The sequence below is a fragment of the Triticum dicoccoides genome, chromosome 5B (genome assembly GCF_002162155.2).
Source record: "Triticum dicoccoides isolate Atlit2015 ecotype Zavitan chromosome 5B, WEW_v2.0, whole genome shotgun sequence".
Lineage (NCBI taxonomy): Eukaryota > Viridiplantae > Streptophyta > Magnoliopsida > Poales > Poaceae > Triticum > Triticum dicoccoides.
Window position 1 is genome coordinate 405,339,421 of NC_041389.1, and position 22,017 is coordinate 405,361,437.

A 22,017-nucleotide genomic window follows, 5' to 3' on the forward strand; every position below is an offset into this window, starting at 1 on the left:
AAACCTTGTAAAATAAGAAAGAATAGCCATAAGTATTCTGACATAACGTGTAATAACAGCCCATAATGCAATAAATATTGATATAAAAGCATGATGCAAAATGGACGTATCAACTCCCCCAAGCTTAGACCTCGCTTGTCCTCAAGCGGAAGCCGAAATCAATAAATATGTTCACATGTTTAGAGATAGAGGTGTCGATAAAAATAAATTACGGACATGAGGGCATCATGATCATTCTTATAAGAGCAACATAAATAGATTTTGTCATATGATTTCTTATGCTCTAGTAACAATCAATTCACAATGTCAAGTATGGTTCGGAAACTTCTTTGGGAACCAACAAACTATAATCTCAGTCATTGAAGCAATTGCAATTTATCATAACATCAGAGAGAGTCAAGAATAGAGCTTTTCAGCAAGTCCACATACTCAACTATCATATAGTCTTCTACAATTGCCAACACTCACGCAATACTTGTGGTTATGGAGTTTCAACCGGACAATGAGAAAGATAGGGGCTTATTGTGTTGCCTCCCAACGTATTCACCTTTGGGTGATGTCAACAATAATAATTCATGCTAACTTACATCCAATTGCATATATGTATCAAGATCTTTCAAACACGAGGAGCTTGCCAAAGGATAAAATGAAAAAGGGAAAGGTGAAGATCACCTTGACTCAAGAATAAAGTGGAAAAAACAAAAATTAAAAGATAGGCCCGTCGCAGAGGGAAGCAGAGGTTGTCATGTGCTTTTAGGGTTGGACAGGTTGTCTGCAACGGGGTTCTCAACTCCCTTTCTATCAATAATATGCAAATCAAATTCTTGAAGCAAGAGAACCTATCTGATAAGTCTAGGCTTAGCATCTTTCTTTTCCAGAAGATATTTAATAGCAGCATGATCAGTGTGAATAGTAACTTTGGAATCAACAATATAAGGTCTGAACTTATCACAAGCAAACACAACTGCTAAGAACTCTTTTTCAGTAGTAGCATAATTTCTCTGGGCAGTATCAAGAGTTTTACTAGCATACTGGATAACATTCAATTTCTTATGAACTCTTTGCCCTAGAACAACACCTACAGCATAATCACTAGCAGCACACATAATTTCAAAGGGTAAATTCCAATCAGGTGGCTGAACAATAGGTGCAGTAATCAAAGCTTTCTTAAGTATTTCAAATGCTTCTACACAATCATCATCAAAGAAAAAAGAAATATCTTTTTGCAATAAATTAGTCAGAGGCCTAGAGATTTTTAGAAAAGTCCTTAATGAACCACCTATAAAAACCGGCATGACCAAGGAAACTTCTTATACCTTTTATGTCCTTGGGACATGGCATCTTTTCAATAGCATCAACTTTAGCTTTATCAACTTCAATACCTCTCTCGGAAATCTTATGCCCCAAGACAATGCCGTCATTAACCATAAAGTTGCACTTTTCCCAATTCAACACGAGACTAGTGTCTTCACATCTCTGCAAAACTCGATCAAGGTTGCTCAAGCAATCATCAAAAGAGGATCCATAAACGGAGAAATCATCCATGAATACCTCACAAATCTTTTCACAGAAGTCAGAGAATATAGCCATCATGCTTCTTTGAAAGGTAGCAGGTGCATTACATAAAACAAAAGGCATATGTCTATAAGCAAAAGTACCGAAAGGGCAAGTAAAAGTAGTTTTTGATTGATCCTCCGCTGACACAGGTATCTGAGAGAAACCAGAATAACCATCTAGAAAGCAGAAATGTGTAAGTATTGGATAGTCTTTCTAGCATTTGACCAATAAAAGGTAAAGGGTAATGATCTTTCTTAGTAGCTTTATTTAATTTACGGAAATCAATTACCATCCTATAACCAGTAATTCTTTGCGGGGTTAATTCATCTTTATCATTAGGAACGACACTAATACCTCCCTTCTTAGGAACGCAATGGACAGGACTTACCTAATCATTATCAGCAACAGGATAAATTATACCTGCCTCAAGGAGCTTTAGTATGTCCTTTCTTACCACTTCTTTCATCTTAGGATTTAACCGTCGTTGAGGATCTCTAACTGGTTTGGCATCTTTCTCCACTTTAATTTTGTGTTGGCATAGAGTGGGACTAATGCCCTTAAGATCATCCAGAGTATATCCAATAGCAGCACGGTGCTTCTTTGGAGTTTTCAATAATCTTTCTTCTTCTTGCTCTGAAAGGTTAGCACTAATAATAACAGGATATATTTTCTTTTCATCAAGATAAGCAAACTTCAGATTATCAGGTAATGGTTTGATCTCAAACACAGGATCACCCTTGGGTGGAGGGGGATCCCCTAGGATTTCAACAGGTAAGTTGTCTTTCAGAATAGGACCCTGTTGAAGGAACACTTCATCTATTTCCGTTCTTTCATTCATAAACATTAGGTAGGAGGCACGACAATAGGTTCTTTATCACGGTCTAGCAAATATTTTCATGGTCTAGCAAATATTGTTCTAACGGATCAGTAGGAGGCACGACAATAGAAGCAAGACCAATAATCTCATCCTTACTAGGTGATTCTTTATCACGGGGTTGTCTATGAAACTTGGCAAAATTAAACTCATGAGACATATCCCCTAAGCCAATACTAACAACATCCTTTTTGCAATCAATCCTAGCATTAACAGTATTCAAGAAGGGTCTACCAAATATAATGGGACAAAAGTCATCTTGTGGGGAACCAAGAACAAGAAAATCAGCAGGATATTTAACTTTCCCACGCAAGACTTCAACATCTCTAACAATCCCAACTGGTGAAATAGTATCTCTATTGGCAAGCTTAATTGTAACATCAATACCTTCTAAGTTAGCGGGTGCGATATCATGCATAATTTCTTCATATAAGGAATGAGGTATTGCACTAGCACTAGAACCCATATCACATAATCCATGATAACAATGATCTCCTACTTTAACAGAAATAACAGGCATGCCTACAACAGGTCTATGTATCTTAACATCTAGTCTTGCAATATTAGCAGCCTGTTCACAGAAGTAAATAACATGCCCATCTAAATTATCATCCAAGAGATCTTTAACCATAGCAATAGTAGGTTCAACTTTGATTTGCTCAGGAGGTGTATAAGTCCTAGTATTACTCTTACGAACAACAGTCGAAGTTTTAGCATGATCCTTTATCCTAACAGGAAAAGGAGGTTTCTCAACATAAGTAGTAGGAACAATAGGATCATTATAAGTGACAGTCTTTTCTTCAACTGTAATAGGTGCACCTACTTTTACTTCAATGGGAGGATTATATTTAAACCACTTCTCCTTAGGGAGATCAACATGAGTAGCAAAAGATTCACAAAAAGCAGGTACTATCTCAGAGTCAAGTCCATATTTAGCGCTAAATCCACGAAAAGCATCGGTATCCATAAAAGATTTAACACAATCAAACTTAGGTGTTATACCTGACCCCTTACCATCGTCGGAACCCCAATCTTCAGAGTTACGTTTGATTCTTTCCAATAAGTCCCACTTGAATTCAGTAGTCTTCAGCATACAAGAACCAGCACAGGAAGTATCGAGCATGGTGCGATCATTGAGAGAAAGCTGAGCATAAAAGTTTTGAATAATCATTTCTCTTGAGAGCTCATGATTGGGGCATGAATATAACATTGACTTAAGCCTCCCCCAAGATTGAGCTATACTTTCTCCTTCACGAGGCCAGAAATTATATATGTAATTATGATCACGATGAACAAGATGCATATGATAGAACTTCTGGTGAAATTCCAACTTCAATCGCTTATAATTCCAAGATCCCGTATCATCACATAGCCTATACCATGTCAATGCATCTCCCTTCAAAGATAAAGGGAAGACTTTCCTTTTGACAACATCATCGGGAATACCTGCAAGCTTAAATAATCCACAAACTTCATCCACAAAGATAAGGTGTAAATCGGGATGCAATGTTCCATCTCCTGCGAAGGGGTTAGCTAGCAGTTTCTCTATCATACCCGAAGGAATCTCAAAGTAAATATTTTCAGTAGGTTCAGTAGCTTGAGGAGAAACTCTTGGCTCTACAGGTTGGGGTGAAGATACCCCTAACAAGCCCCTCAAAGGATTAGTTTCCATAGTAACAAGTGACAGAAAATTTCAGCACACTATATAAATGTTTCCTTACCAAGTTCCACCCACCAAAGGCCCTTCACTCCCTGACAACGGTGCCAGAAAAGAGTCTTGATGACCCAGAAGTATTGGGGATCTATCATAGTCCTTTCGATAAGTAAGAGTGTCAAACCCAACGAGCAGTAGAAGGAAATGACAAGCGGTTTTCAGTAAGGTATTCTCTGCAAGCACTGGAATTGTAGGTAATAGATAGTTTTGTGATAAGATAATTTGTAACGGGTAACAAGCAATGAAAGTAAATAAAGTCCAGCAAGGTGGCCCAATCCTTTTTGTAGCAAAGGACAAGCCTGTACAATTTCTTATAATGAGAAAAGCGCGCCCGAGGACACATGGGAATTATCGTCAAGCTAGTTTTCATCATGCTCATATGATTCGCGTTCGTTACTTTGATAATTTGATATGTGGGTGGACCGGTGCTTGGGTACTGCCCTTACTTGGACAAGCATCCCACTTATGATTAACTCCTATTGCAAGCATCCGCAACTACAAAAGAAGTATTAAGGTAAACCTAACCAGAGCATTAGACATATGGATCCAAATCAGCCCCTTACGAAGCAACACATAAACTAGGGTTTAAGCTTCTGTCACTCTAGCAACCCATCATCTACTTATTACTTCCCAATGCCTTCCTCTAGGCCCAAATAATGGTGATGTGTCATGTAGTCGACGTTCACATAACACCACTAGAGGAGAGACAACATACATCTCATCAAAATATCGAACGAATACCAAATTCACATGACTACTAATAGCAAGACTTCACCCATGTCCTCAGGAACAAACATAACTACTCACAAAGCATATTCATGTTCATAATTAGAGGAGTATTAATATGCATTAAGGATCTGAACATATGATCTTCCACCAAGTAAACCAATTAGCATCAACTACAAGGAGTAATCAACACTACTAGCAACCCACGGGTACCAATTTGTGGTTTTGATACAAGATTGGATACAAGAGATGAACTAGGGTTTTGAGAGGAGATGGTGCTGGTGAAGATGTTGATGGAGATTGACCCCCTCCCGATGAGAGGATCGTTGGTAATGACGATGGTGATGATTTCCCCTCCCGGAGGGAAGTTTCCCCGGTAGAACAGCTCGGCCGGAGCCCTAGATTGGTTCTGCCAAGGTTCCGCCTTGTGGAAGAGGAGTTTCGTCCCGTAAGCTTGCTTATGATTTTTCTTGGGTAAAAGCCTTAATATAGCAGAAGATGGGCACCGGAGGGCCACCAGGGGCCCAGGAGACAGGGGGCGCGCCCAGTAGGGGTGGACGCGCCCCCACCCTCCTGGCCAGGGTGTGGGCCCCTTCTGGTGTTTTCTTCACTCAATAATTCTTATTAATTCCAAAAATAACTTCCGTGGAGTTTCAGGATTTTTGGAGCTGTGCAGAATAGGTTTCCAATATTTGCTCCTTTTCCAGTCAGAATTCCAGCTGCCGGCATTCTCCCTCTTCATGATAAACCTTGTAAAATAAGAGAGAATAGCCATAAGTATTGTGACATAATGTGTAATAACAGCCCATAATGCAATAAATATTGATATAAAAGCATGATGCAAAATGGACGTATCAACTATCTCCTTCTTTTTGTCTTTTCCACAACCACCATATTCTATTCCACCTATAGTGCATGTCCATGGCTCACGCTCATGTATTGCGTGAACGTTGAAAAGGTTTGAGAACATCAAAAGTATGAAACAATTGCTTGGCTTATCATCGGGGTTGTGCATGATTTAAATATTTTGTATGATGAAGATGTAGCATAACCAGACTATATGATTTTGTAGGGATAGCTTTCTTTGGCCATGTTATTTTGAGAATACATGATTGCTTTATTATGGTTTTTATGTCAATATTAAAGTTTTGTTTTGAATCTTATGGATCTGAACATTCATGCCACAATAAAGAAAATTACATGAATAAATATGTTAGGTAGCATTCCACATCAAAAATTCTGTTTTTATCATTTACCTACTCGAGGAGGAGCATGAATTAAGCTTGGGGATGCTTGATACGTCTCCAACGTATCTATAATTTTTTATTGTTCCATACTATTATATTATCTGTTTTGGATGTTTTATATGCATTAATGTGCTATTTTATATTAAATTTGGGACTAAAGTATTAACCTAGAGCCCAATGCCAGTTCCTGTTTTTTCCTTGTTTTTGAGTTTCGCAGAAAAGGAATACCAAACGGAGTCCAAACGGAATGAAACCTTAGTGATGATTTTTCTTGGACCAGAAGACAACCAGGAGACTTGGAGATGAAGTCGGAGGAGCCACGAGGCGGCCACAAGGACAAAGGGCGCGCCCCCCACCCTTGTGGGCCCCTTCTGACCTGATTCTTTCGCTTATATATTCCCATATATCCCCAAACCAACAGGGGCATCCACGAAAACACTTTTCTGCCGCTGCAACCTTCTATACCTGTGAGATCCCATCTATGGGCCTTTTCCGGTATCTTGCTAGAGGGGGATTCGATCACAGAGGGCTTCTACATCAACTCTATTGCCCTTCTGACGAAGCGTGAGTAGTTTACCATAGACCTACGGGTCCATAGCTAGTAGCTAGATGGCTTCTTTTCTCTCTTTGATTCTCAATACCATGTTCTCCTTGATGTTCTTGGAGATCTATTCAGTGTAATACTTTTTTGCGGTGTGTTTACCGAGATCCGATGAATTGTGGATTTATGATCTGCTTATCTATGAATATTATTTGAATCTTCTCTGAACTCTTATATGCATGATTTGATATCTTTATAATTCTCTTCGAACTATCGGTTTGGTTTGGCCAACTAGATTGGTTATTCTTGCAATGGGACAATTGCTTAGCTTTGGGTTCAATCTTGTGGTGTCCTTTCCCAGTGACAGTAGGGGCAGCAAGGCACAAATTGTATTGTTGCCATCGATGATAAAAAGATGGGGTTTTCATCATATTGCTTGAGTTAATTCCTCTACATCATGTCATCTTACTTAACGCGTTACTCCGTTCTTTATGAACTTAATAATCTAGATGCATGCTGGATAGCGGTTGATGTGTGGAGTAATAGTAGTAGATGCAGAATCGTTTTGGTATACTTGACATGGATGTGATGCCTATATTCATGATCATTGCCTTAGATATAGTCATAACTTTGCGCTTTCCTATCAATTTCTCAGTAGCAATTTGTTCATCAACCGTATTATTTGCTATCTTGAAGAAGCCTCTAGTGAAACCTATGGCCCCTAGTCTATTTTCCATCATACAAGTTTCCAGTATACAATATTAGTTTCCGATCTACTATTCTTGCAATCTTTTACTTTCCGATCTATAAACCAAAAATACCAAAAATATTTACTTTATAATTTATCTATCTCTATCAGATCTCACTTTTGCAAGTAACTGTGAAGGGATTGACAACCCCTTTTTCACGTTGGGTGCAAGTTGTTTGATTGTTTGTGCAGGTATTCGGTGATTTGTGTGTTGTCTCCTACTGGATTGACACCTTGGTTCTAAAACTAAGGGAAATACTTATCTCTACTTTGTTGCATCACCTTTTCCTCTTCAAGGGAAAAACCAACGCAAGATCAAGAAGTAGCAGCATCCCCAAGCTTGAGCTCTTGTGTCTTCTTCATTCTTCTCATAACATGGTTTCCCTAATTCTTAAAAACTTCATCCACACAAAATTCAACCAGAACTCGTAAGATACGTTAATATAAATCAATGCAATACTTTATCATTCTCTACTATAGAAAATCACTAAAATTATAATTTAACATTGCATACTAAATGCCTCTGCATATTTAATAATCCTATCCTCAAATAGACTCATTAAACTAGCAAACATATGCAAACAATGCAATGATAACAATAATCTGTCTAAACAGAACAAACTGTAAAGGATGAAGAAGGATCCATACCTACTCAACTTCAAAAATTCTGAAAAATTACCACGCTGTAGAAAATTTATCATATCTTATTGTGCAAAACATATCAATGTTTTATCACAGTCTGACTTTTCTAGAGAATTTTTGCAACAACAATAAACTTTCTGTTTTGAAACAGCAACTCATATACTTGCAAAATAAGCATGGAAAAGGCTACACTTGACATTTTTATTGAAGTAAAAGATGCAAAATATTATTATAGATATCAACAAGAAAATCAAAACAAAATAAAATGACGCTCCAAGCAAAACTCATATCATGTGACGAATGAAAATATAACTCCAAGTAACATTACAGATAATGTTGGAGACGAAAGAGGGGATGCCTTCCGGGGTATCCCCAAGTTTAGTTGCTTGGATCTTCCTTGAATATTAACTTGGGGTGCCTTGGGAATCCCCAATATTAGTGTCTTATCACTCCTTATTCTCCTCATATCGATATTTCACCCAAAACTTGAAAACTTCAATCACACAAAACTTAACGGAACTTCGTGAGATAGGTTAGTATGATAAAGAGCAAACCATTTCACTTTGGTACTGTCAAATACAAGACTCATAATTGTTCTCACACAATGCCTACTATACCTTATCATTTCCACAATTTATATTGAGCAATATAAGCCATAGAAACAAGGAAACAAGCAAACAATGCATTGAATACAGAATCTGTCAAAAACAGAACTGGAAAACAACCATACTTATGCTACTCCAAAAATTCTGAAAAATTAGGACAAAGTAGGGAACTTGTATATATATCACCTGTAAAATTTTCAGATCCAAAGCACGTTCCGGTGAATTTTGAAAATTCTTGGACTAAGCGCAAAAGTTTATTTTTTGCACAGATTCAAGTCAACTATCATCCACACTATCCCAAATGCTTTACTTGGCACTTTATTGAAACAAAAGCAATAGAACATGATTACTACAGTATCCTAATCATGTGGACACACAAAAATAGTAGGGGTAAATGTTGGGTTGTCTTCCAACAAGTGCTTTTCTTTAATTCCTTTTAGAAGTAAAGAATTAAAGAAATTAAAAGGAATTCAGCCAATGAGAATTTTACACGTGGAAAATCGGCATTGGTCATGGTTGTTAGCGGGTTATCGGATCCACAAAACGGACCCGATAGGTTAACAGCGGTTAACGGCGTCCCGTTACGGTGGATGCCACGTGTCGGTCACCCTTGATGAAAGCACTTCTGTGACGCGCGATTTATCGTCATCGAAGTGGACACTTTCGTGATGATAATTTTGGTAATGTCATGAACACTTCAACGACAGCATAGGTTTGACTAACTTGATTCTGTCATAAAATCGTCATGGATGTACATGCATGACAGAAAACGCGACCTACTGTGACAAACACGTATCATCACGGAAGTGTATTTTTTTGTAGTGGGTATTCATAGCAAGACATACATCAAGTGTTGTCAAATCCATAAAAGTATTCAATCCGATAAAACAAAATCACAAAGGGAAAACTCAATTCACAACAAGATAGAGAGAGGAAAATACCATATGATCCAACTATATTAACAAAGCCGCGATACATCAAGATCGTGACATCTCAAGAACATGAGAGAGAGAGATTAAACACATAGCTACTGGTACAAACCCTTAGCCCCGAGAGTGGACAACTCCCTCCTCATCATGCTGGCCGTCGGGATGATGAAGATGGCCACCAGAGATGATTCCCCCCTCCGGCAGGGTGCCAAAACGGGGTCTAGATTGGTTTTTTGTGGCTATAGAGGCTTGCGGCAGCGGAACTTCTGATCTAGGGTTCTCCCAAGGGTTTTTGGAATATTTGACGATTTATAGGGGGGAGAGGCAGTGCGGAGGCCACCGTGGTGGGCACAACACACCAGGGCACGCCTGGGCCCCCAGGCACGCCCAGGTGGGTTTTGCCCCCTTGCGGCACCCCTATGGTACTTCTCTGGCCCGTCCTAGGTGTTCCGGTCCAAAAAAAATCTCCAATTTTTTTTGCAGCGTTTGGACTCCGTTTGATATTGATTTCCTATGATGTAAAAAACAAGCAAAAATAGCAACTTGCACTGGGCACAATGTCAATAGATTAGTCCCAAAAAATTATATAAATTTGCTATAAAATGATTGTAAAACATCCAAGAATGATAATATAAGAGCATGAATACTTCATAAATTATAGATATGTTGGAGACGTATCAGGGTACCCATGAGGTAATTACGCGGCACGGACAGGTAGTCTTGGCCCTTGCCGCAAGTCCATGAGACAGGGCGATGGGACCATAGATCATGGATCATTGATCGTCTCTGCGTGCTCCCAAGACACTAACGGGTTTTGATATGTGATGTGAGTAGGCCTTTGGACTTTTCGCACTAACCACCACGCGAGAATAAGTCTGGGCACTCGGCGTCATACGATTCTCCCAAAGCTCTTCGAACATCAGCGATTGAGCAGCGCGCGCCTGGTTGGACGGTAACCACCTGCGCTTGTATAAGGGGGTGTTTGCTCCAGGCCGCATACGTAAAGCACAGGAGTGCAATGGGCGATGGTCCCAAGATCCCCGAGCGCTTAGGATGTAGGCTGGCATGCTAGCCTCTCTATTGAGCCTAGGTAGGACTACAGTGTGTCCATCAGCTGAGGCCGGGCATGACCCAGAAAAGTGTGTTCGTCCGGAGTTAATCAAGCTTGTTGGGTAAGTTTGTGCACCCTGCTACTTCTTGAGCTTGCATTGTTATTTCCCTTGAAGAGGAAAGTGTGATGCAGCAAAGTAGAGATAAGTATTTCCCTCGGTTAAGAACCAAGGTATCAATCCAGTAGGAGGAACAAGCAATTCTCCAATAGATGCACCTGCACAAACTAACACACACTTCCACACAACGCGAAAAAGGGGTTGTCAATCCCTTCACGGTCACTTGAAAGAGTGAAATTAATAGAGATAGAGATAGAAGATAAATAGAAGGCAAAATAAAGTAAAGGTAAATAAATTGCAGCAAGGTATTTTTGGGTTTTTGGTTTTATAGATCTGAAAATAATATGATGGAAAAAGACCCTGATGCCATAGGTTTCACTAGATACTTCTCTCTTGAAAGAAAATATATGGTGGGTGAACAAATTACTGTTGAGAAATTGATAGAAAAGTGCATAGTTATGACGATATCTAAGGCAATGATCATGAATATAGGCATCACAAACGTGACAAGTAGACCGAAATGATTCTGCATCTACTACTATTACTCTACACATCGGCCGACTCCTGCCTGCATCTAGAGTATTAAGTTCAAAAGAACATAGTAACACATTAAGCAAGATGACATGATGTAGAGGGATAAACTCAAGCAATATGATATAAACCCCATCTTTTTATCCTTAATGGCAATAATACTGAAGGAAATATGCCCTAGAGACAATAATAAAGTTATTATTTATTTCCTTAATTCATGATAAATGTTTATTATTCATGCTATAATTGTATTAACAGGAAACTTAGTACATGTGTGGATACATAGACAAAACATAGTCCCTAGTATGCCTCTACTTGACTAGCTCGTTTATCAAAGATGGTTATGTTTCTTAACCATAGACATGTGTTATCATTTGATGAACGGGATCACATCATTAGGAGAATGATATGGTGGACATGACCCATCCGTTAGCTTAGCATTATGATCGTGTTAGTTTCATTGCTACTTCTTTCTTGATGACTTATACAAGGTCCTCAGACTATGAGATTATGCAACTCCCGAATACCGAAGGAACACTTTGTGTGCTACCAAACGTCACGACGTAAATGGGTGATTATAAAGGTGCTCTACAGGTGTCTCTGAAGGTGTTTGTTGGGTTGGCATAGATCGAGATTAGGATTTGTCACTCCGTGTTTCAAGGAGGTATCTCTGGGCCCTCTCGGTAATACTCATCACTATAAGCCTTCCAAGCATTGGGACTAATGAGTTAGTTGTGGGATGAAGTATTATGGAACGAGTAAAGAGACTTGCCGATAACGAGATTGAACTAGGTATTGAGATACCGACGATCGCATCTCGGGCAAGTAACATACCGATGACGAAGGGAACAAGGTATGTTGTTATGTGGTTTGACCGATAAAGATATTCATAGAATATGTAGGAACCAATATGAGCATCTAGGTTCCGCTATTGGTTACTGACCAGACACATGTCTCAGTCATGTCTACATAGTTCTTGAACCCGTAGGGTCCGCACGCTTAACGTTCGATGACGATTGGTATTATGAGTTTATGTGATATGTTGTACCGAAGATTGTTTGGAGTTCCGGATTTGATCATGGACATGACGTGGAGTCTTGAAATAGTCGAGACATAAAGATTGATATATTGGACGACTATATTCGGATAACAGAAGTGTTCCATAGAAGTTTCAGATAAAACCGGAGTGCCGGAGGGTTACCGGAATTCCTCGGGGAACTAATGGGCCTTATTGGGCCCTAGAGGAGAGAGAGAGAGAGGACGGCCAGGGCAGGCCGCGCGCCCCCTCCCCCTGGGTCCGAATAGGACAAGGAAGGGGGGCGGCGCCCCCCTTGCCATCCCTCTCTCCCTCTGCTTCCTTCCCCCTCCCTTCCCCAAGTTGGAAACCTACTAGGAATAGTATTCCTAGTAGGAATCCTACTTGGGGCGCGCCCTATTGGGGCCAGCCGGCCTCCCCCCTTGCTCCTTTATATACGGGGGCAGGGGGCACACTAGGAGACACAAGTTGACAATTGTGTAGATCTTTGTGGTGCCCCCCTCCACAGTAACACACCTCGGTCATATTGTCGTAGTGCTTAGGCGAAGCCCTGCGCCGGTAACTTCACCATCACCGTCATCATGCCGTCGTGCTGATGAAACTCTCCCTCGGCCTCAACTGGATCAAGAGTACGAGGGATGTCTGTCGGTGTCAAAACCGGCGGATCTTGTGTAGGGGGTCCCGATCTGTGCGTCTTAGGCTGATGGTAACAGGAAGCAAGGGACAGAATGTTTACCCAGGTTCGGGCCCTCTCGATGGAGGTAAAACCCTACTTCATGCTTGATTAATATTGAATATATGTGGAATACAAGAGTAGATCTACCACGAGATCATAGAGGCTAAACCCTAAGAGCTAGCCTATGATGGTATGAATGTAATTGTGATCGGCCTTCTAAGGACCATGCTCTCCGGTTTATATAGACACTGGAGAGCTAGTGTTTACATGGAGTCGGTTTACAAGGAAGGAAACATAATATCTGGATCGCCATGCTTGTCTTCACGCAAAGGAGAGTCCCATCCGGACACGAGCCGAAGTCTTGAGTCTTGTATCTTGACGCTTCTATAGTCCGGACGATGAATACAGTCCGGCTGTCCGGATACCCCCTTATCCAGGACTCCCTCAACGTCCCCGAGCTGAACGTGTGCTGAACGCGGAGGTGCCGTACGTTCGGTGCTTGGATCGGTTGGATCGTGAAGACGTTCGACTACATCAACCGTGTTAACTAAACGCATCCGCTTTCGGTCTATGAGGGTACCTGGACACACCCTCCCCTCTCGTTGCTATGCATCACATAGATAGATCTTGTGTGATCATAGGATTTTTTTCAAATTACTGCGTTTCCTAATAGTGGTATCAGAGCCAGGTCTATGCGTAGACGTTATATGCACAAGTAGAATACAAAGAGTTGTGGCTGATAACAGTCATACTGCTTTCCAGCATGTCATACTTTGATCCGGTGTTATTGTTGGATGAAGCGGCTCAGACCAACATTACGGGTACGCTTACACGAGACTGGTTCTACTGACGTGCTTTGCACATAGGTGGCCAGTGAGTGTCTGTTTGTCCAACTTTAGTTGAATCGAGTGTGGCTATGCCCGGTCCTTGTTGAAGGTTAAAATAGCACACTTGACAAAAATGATTGTGGTTTTGATGCGTAGGTAAGAACGGTTCTTGCTAGAAGCCCGTAGCAACCACGTAAAACTTGCAACAACAAAGTAGAGGACGTCTAACTTGTTTTTGCAGGGCTTGCTGTGATGTGATATGGTCAAGCATGTTGTGATATAAATTGTTGTATGAGATGCTCATGTTTTGTAACAAAGTTATCGACAACTGGCAGGAGCCATATGGTTGTCTCTTTATTGTATGCAATGGAAGCGCCATGTAATTGTTTTACTTTATCACTAAGCAGTAGTGATAGTCGTAGTGACAATAGGTGGCGATACGAGAATGTTGCTACGATGGAGATCAAGGTGTCGCACCGGTGATGTTGGAGATCATGACTATGCTTCGGTGATGGAGATCATGAGCACAAGATGATGATGGCCATATCATGTCACATATTTTGATCGCATGTGATGTTTATCCTTTATGCATCTTATTTTGCTTATAACGTCGGTAGCATTATAAGATGATCCCTTACTAAATTCCAAGGTACAAGTGTTCTCCCTGAGTATGCATTGTTGCTACAGTTCGTCGTGCAAGGACACCACCTAATGATCGGGTGTGATAAGCTCTACGTTCACATACAACGGGTGCAAGCCAGTTTTGCACACGCAGAATACTCGGGTTAAACTTGACGAGCCTAGCATATGCAGATATGGCCTCGGAACAACCGAGACCGAAAGGTCGAGCGTGAATCATATAGTAGATATGATCAACATAGTGATGTTCACCATTGAAAACTACTCCATCTCACGTGATGATCGAACATGGTTTAGTTGATTTGGATCACGTGATCACTTAGATGATTAGAGGGATTTCTATCTAAGTGGGAGTTCTTAAGTAATATGATTAATTGAACTTTAATTTATCATGAACTTTGTACCTGATAGTATTTTGCATGTCTATGTTGTTGTAGATTGATACGTCTCCAACGTATCTATAATTTTTTATTGTTCCATGCTATTATATTACCCGTTTGGGATGTTTATGGGCTTTACTTTACACTTTTATATCATTTTTGGGACTAACCTATTAACCGGAGGCCCAGCCCATATTGTTGTTTTATTGCCTGTTTCAGTATTTTGAAGAAAAGGAATATCAAACGGAGTCCAAACGGAATGAAACCTTCGGCAGCGTGATTTTTGGAACGAACGTGATCCGGGAGACTTGGAGTACAAGCCAGGGAAGCTTCAAGGAGGCCAGGAGATAGGAGGGCGTGCCCACCCCCTGGGCGCACCCCCTATCTTGTGGGCCCCTCGAGGCTCCCCCGACCGACTTCTTTCACCTATATATTCCCATATACCCTAAAACCATCGAATAAGAAGATAGATCGGGAGTCCCACTGCCGCAAGCCTCTGTAGCCAACAAAAACCTCTCGGGAGCCCGTTCCGGCACCCTACCGGAGGGGGGATCCCTCACCGGTGGCCATCTTCAACATCCCGGTGCGCTCCATGACAAGGAGGGAGTAGTTCACTGTCGGTATCAAAACCGGCGGATCTCGGGTAGGGGGTCCCGAACTGTGCGTCTAGGCGGATGGTAACAGGATACAAGTGACACGATGTTTTTACCCAGGTTCGGGACCTCTCGATGGAGGTAAAACCCTACTCCTGCTTGATTAATATTGATGATATGGGTAGTACAAGAGTAGATCTACCACAAGATCAGAGAGGCTAAACCCTAGAAGCTAGCCTATGGTATGATTGTTGTTCATTCTACAGACTAAAACTCTCCGGTTTATATAGACACCAGAGAGGGCTAGGGTTACACAAAGTCAGTTACAATGGGAGGAGATCTACATATCGTATCGCCAAGCTTGCCTTCCACGCCAAGGAAAGTCCTATCCGGACACGGGACGAAGTCTTCAATCTTGTATCTTCATAGTCCGGGAGTCCGGCCAAAGGTCATAGTCCGGCCATCCGGACACCCCCTAATCCAGGACTCCCTCAGTAGCCCCTGGACCAGGCTTCAATGACGACAAGTCCGGCATGCAAATTGTCTTCGACATTGCAAGGCGGGTTCCTCCTCCGAATACTTCATAGAAGATGCTGAACACAAGTATAGTGTTCGGCTCTGCAAAATATTTTCCACATACCACCGTAGAGAGAATAATATTCGCACAAATCTAATCTGTTGACGTATTCCATAGCGTGACATCATGCCACAGCCAAGCCTTTATTCGAATCGTTTTACTGCCCACCTCAGCGTGTTTAGCGAGGCGGTTTCCTTGGCACGTCTTGTCAAAGCAGAGATCGTGTCCCCTTATTCCAGGATTCTCATCAATACGGCCGTGGGTAACCCAACCACGCCATTAATTGTGGCGCTTGGGAGATAAGCGAGTTTTTCTAGGCTGGTGGGGGCACATAGTATCGGCCTCCCATATAAGGGGATAAGAATCCACCCTTTCCATCTACGCCTTCCTCCTCCTTCGCTTATCCATTCCTACGCACTCGAGCTCCAGCGCCCAAGTCCGCACTTCCCACCTCAACCTTCTCCAATCATGTCCGGAGTGGGAGGCAAGTGGATGGCCTCCTCCATTATGGATGGGCAAATCAAGAAGCTGAGGAAAGCTGGATACTTGTCCAACGACATCGTGCACCGGCTCCCAGATGAGGGGCAGCTCATCCCCACCCCCAGGCCCCATGAGAGGGTCGTGTTTCTCCCCCAATTCCTCCGTGGATTGGGCTTTCCTATTCACCCATTTGTCCGGGGGCTCATGTTCTACTACGGCCTGGACTTCCACGATCTGGCCCCAAACTTCATCCTCAACATCTTGGCGTTTATCGTCGTGTGTGAGGTCTTCCTCCGCATCCAGCCCCACTTCGGCTTATGGCTGAAGACCTTCAATGTCAAGCCAAAGGTTGTGGGCGACAAGCGGAGTGTGGAGGCGCCATGGTGGGCAAGATGGCCAACGTCACATGGCTCGAGGGCTCCTTTGTGGACACCATCAAAGGGTGGCAATCGGGGTGGTTCTACATCACCGAGCCGCGTGACCCTGAATGGGCAGCGGCCCCCGAGTTCCGATCTGGCATCCCCACGTGGCTCACCTGATGGAAAGAGACGGTCATGTCGTGGGGTAATCCGGAAGATCTGACCAGACTCCAAACCTGTGTCTAGAACCTGATGGACAAGAAGGTTAAACTCGTCAACGTAGTCCAGGTCATGCTCTTCCGCCGGATCCTTCCGTGTCAACGGCGGGTTTTTAATCTGTGGGAATTCGACCCGGCTTAGCACCAAACTCTGTCCAGGCTCTTCGACACAACGCACGAAGATGCTTGGAAGGTGCTTTTCAAGAGCTCCGAGGTCCACCCTCCCACTACCGAGGACCGCGGATTCTGCGCGAAGCGCCAAGCCAGCGCGGTAAGCTTAGTTAACCCATTACAGGGTATTTTTTTCATAGTTTGACTCTATGCGGGATCTAAACTCCCATTCCTTTAACAGGACTGGCAGAAGAAGGCCAGACAGATCGAGTGTCCAGCTCCTTTGCCTGAAGACCCAGCAGACGCTCGTTTGACAAAGCTGCTGGTTCCGGCACCTCACGTGGTGTCGGAGAAGAAGGCCACGGGAACTCGAAGGAGCTCCCGGCGACTGGTGGTGTCGGACTCATTGCCCGACGACCCCAAAGTGCACTCCTCCTCTGAAGGCGAGGAGGAGGAAGAAGAAGCCTCTCCCCCACCAACGGGGGGAGGAAAGAAAAGGAAGGCCGCCCCAACTGGGGAGGCCAGAGGGTCCAAGAAGGGGAAGACCCTTCTTCCGGACTACGCCTCCGACGCCGAAGACGGCGGAGAGGAGTGGCCATCCAAGGCCAAGCCCCTGGCAAAATCGTAAGTATCTGGTTACTAGAATAACTCACGGTATTCCTTTATTGCACAATACCTTCTGACGCTAAATATAATCATGCAATCTGCCCAAGGCTCAGCTCGACTATTCGTCGAGTGGCTCCCTGGACTCGTCGGATATGAATAGTCTTTCACTCCCGACGGCTTCTTCCCCCCGCCCTACGGACGAAGCCGAGGCGGAGTCCCGAAAGGGGCTGAGCCAGGAGGAGGTGGTCCTGGAGGCGCAGCAAGGCGACCTCCCGGACTCCAGGCCTGAAGGGGATAAAACCCTGGAGGGATCTAAGTCCGGCCCTGGGCCGGACACCGCAACGGAACCTTTAGTGGTTCCGGAGTCCGGCAGGCGGCCCCTTCGCAAGAAGGGCAAGCCTATGACGCCAGCGGCCTCCGTCCAACCGGAGGCGCCAAACAATTTGCTGGAGGTGCTTAACGGCGCCTCCATCGACAACGAGCACCGCACTTTTATGAGTGCGGTGATCGAGAAGGTTCAGTCCGCCAAGAGCGGGCTGACAAAAGCCTATGCCAACCTTCTAACAGGCTTTGAGGTATGTATTTAAAACATGTAAAAATGTTACTGCATAGACAGTAGCCCCTGATGCTCAGTTTGGTGTTCGGAAAGAAAAGCCGGACTGAGGATCTAAAAAGATATACGCAGGATTCTAACAGAAATGTGTCAATATGGGAATGCAGGCTGCGCTGCTGACCTCTGCCACACTGACTGCGGAGGTCGATGCATTGAAGCAGAGCCTCGAGCAGTCCGAGAACGAGCTCGGCCTTGCCAAGAAGCAGCTCGAGGACAAGGAAGGTAGGTAGTGCCTTATGTAAATATATATAAAAATACCTGGTTGCAAATAATGACAGGACCAATGTGAATGTTACAGGGGCCACAACCGAGGTGGCGACCCTGAAGGAAGAGTTGTCCAAGGCCGAAGACAGTGCGGCCATGGAGTGCACCGAGCGAGAGAAACAAGAGGCGCGGGTGGCGGAGGTGCGGCAAGAGCTCGATGCTCTCATGAAGAAACACGAGAGTTTAGAGCTTCCAGTACTGGAATCTGGCACTTTGCCATCTGCCATAGCAGATGGCAAAGGCATGGTCGGCGGATGGCAAAGGCTTTGCCATCTGCTAGCAGATGGCAAACAGTTTGTCTGAAACCCTGTCGGTAAAGGCTTCTTTGCCATCTGCTGGCTGATGGCAAAGAGCCTGTGGCTTTGCCATCTGCTGGCAGATGGCAAAGCCTCTTAACGGGGTTAGCCCCGTTAGAAGGCTAACGGCATACTTTTCCATCTGCCAGCAGATGGCAAAGGCTGCATGCTTTGCCGTCTGCTGGCAGATGGCAAAGAGCTTTGCCATCTGCCAGCAGATGGCAAAGGCTGCATGCTTTGCCGTCTGCTGGCAGATGGCAGAGCTTTGCCATCTGCCAGCAGATGGCAAAGTGCCTATATTGCCCCATTTAATTATTATTTTCTTATATCAATTCATTTTCATAGAAAATCAAACACAAATATATTTATATGACCAATATAGCATATTCAACACATATTACCAATAGTCATGAACACATATATATCGAACACATATCCAACACATGTTACCAATAGTAGCAAGTTTCATCCATACATATACATAGTTTCATCAATATTACACAGTTTCATCATAGGTAGCAAGTTTCACAAACTCAAAACAAAAACTAAAGACAAGCACTCCATCAACCCAAGCTTCCGTGATCTGAAGCAAATCTACAAAATGGCAAAGAAGAAAGTTAGAAGAAGACTAGAAGAAGAAGACTACAATTGAACATGTACTGAAGGAGTACTCTAGTAGGAGTGCATGTACAGGTTCAGTAAACTGCTATGGTTGTCGAAAGTGTTAGGAAAAAAGTGCTATGGTGATGGACTAAACAATCAACCTGAAATTAAATCTCCATTTATGCCTTTTAATGCTCCATGTGTGCATTCTTTTGTAATCTTGATCAATTGATCAATCTTACACACGGAGCATCGTACCATTTGGTCAGTTCAGATTTATGCATTTCCATACTCCATTTGTACAGACTCCATTTCAACAAAAAAGGATAAATAAATGCTTCGAGACGTCCAAATTAACATCAGCATTAGTACTATCAATACATTAATGGCGACACTTTTTTTCTTTCTGAAATCAATACTTAAACTTTCGAAGAACAACCTATATGTTTTGTTCAATACACAGATCAATATGTGTTGACAATTGAAATGCAGAGACACAAAATGGCAGAATCTTACTACACATAATGTTAACATAATGGCATAATCTTACTGCACATTATTTTGCTTCAGAGACAAATGGTTCCAAAAAGATCAAGAAAATAATTTACTAAATCTGCATAAATTAAAAAGATGGACATGCTGCTTATGGTCTGCTGCTTTCCCCTGACATAGTTTCATATTTGAAGCATGAAAATGTACTCCTATAGGAGCAGGAAGAGCTTACATATGATCCATATGGCAAGGGTGACTTGACGCCATTACGAAGACCTCGCCGTACACCCGCTCGGTGCCGCACAGCCTCCCTGAGAGCAGTGAGAGAGCGAATGGCATCAATTAGTGAGCTCAAAACCAGTTCAGTCAGTAGCAGGGTGGAGCAGTGTTGTGTGACACCACTTGATATATTAGTGGTTTTCAGTAAAAAAATGTTTGCAGAATGTCATCATGCTGTAGAACTTTGCAAAACTCCCTCAAGTTTCAGTGTAAAATGTCTGCAGAATTGAGTTGCAAACATATTCCCTCCGCTGCTCCAAACTTTTACAAATATTTGGAAGTTTCAATGTTTGTGGTAACTCACCAAAAAATGTTCATCTACAAATGTTGTCTATACTCACAAGTTTCAGCCTACAGCAGGATGAATCAACAACTAATGCATCTACAGCAAGATACTCACAACTTCATCAACAAAGGATAGTCACAAGTTCATCTAGTACAACATGATGCATCTATAGCAAGAATGTTCAGCACTAGCTCACCTCACAACTTGTTAACTGAATATGAAAGCATAGATTTCTAACTGATCAACTGTCCGGCTTAACTAAAAAAGCATGTTATCCACTTAGACAATTGAAAATGACTAAACCTAGATTTTCAGCTCACAAGATTTGGAGAAACAACGAAGAACTGCTCATTACTGCACATTACCCCCAAGAAACAAGGAAGAACTACTCATTCAGACTTGAACTACTCATAATAGACTTGGGGAGCACTTGGGCCAGAAGAATGAGGCCGATGAGTGCACCTGGAGGAGGGAGACACGCATGCCGCAGTAGCCCTGCAGCGGAGGAGCTGCCGTTGTTGGTGAGTCGCTGAAGACGGCATGGTGCTGCAGCAGCGAAGCCAGCCATAGCTTGGGAGCAGCAGCAGCACCTTGAAGACCATCAGCAGAAGAAGCCTTAGAAGCAGAGGACATGCGCCGCCCTGGGCCAACGGGTAACAGAAGCAGAAGTGGCAGCGGCGGCGCCGGTGCAGCGAAGAGGGCGGGTCCTCCATCATCAGTCCGCCAGCTCGAGGAGGGGAATAGCAGCTCGCAGCAGCCTCTCAGGGTCTCTAACTGTCTTCCCAATAGAACTACAAATAATGCACTATAAACGCACCAGCAGAGAGGGTAATTCCTCCATGATCTGGGACACAAATCTGGATGGAGATGCAGAAAAAACACAGGTAAACACCCAACTATTATGTCATGCTTTGACTCTGATTAAAGATATTTGAAATAGATTAACAGAGGAATAAAACAGCGAGCAGGGCGATCGTTCTGCGAAATATATGATAATCTCATATACATTCATAGTACAATCAAAAATAAAAATATGAATTAGAAGGAAATGCATTATTTTCCATTTTTTTAGTACTTCAGGAATGTAGCAGGACAAGTTGTATAACATGACATCAGACCAGCAACTTCCTTGAATCAAGCATGCTTATATCATTTCATAATATGAGCTTGCACACAAGACTCAAATGGGATCATGAGGTAGGCCGCTTCTTCTAGCTAGTTATAAGATTGATGTGGTGTATTGATAAAAATACAATGGAATTATCACCATGAACTATACCCTATGCAAGGTATATATACAGAAAGAACTACAGAGGGACCATGTTAAAACTGTTCTAGAAGGGGAGATAATAGAACAGCATAGAATCCTTCCTCCTGAAGCCTCGTATAGTGCGTGCGC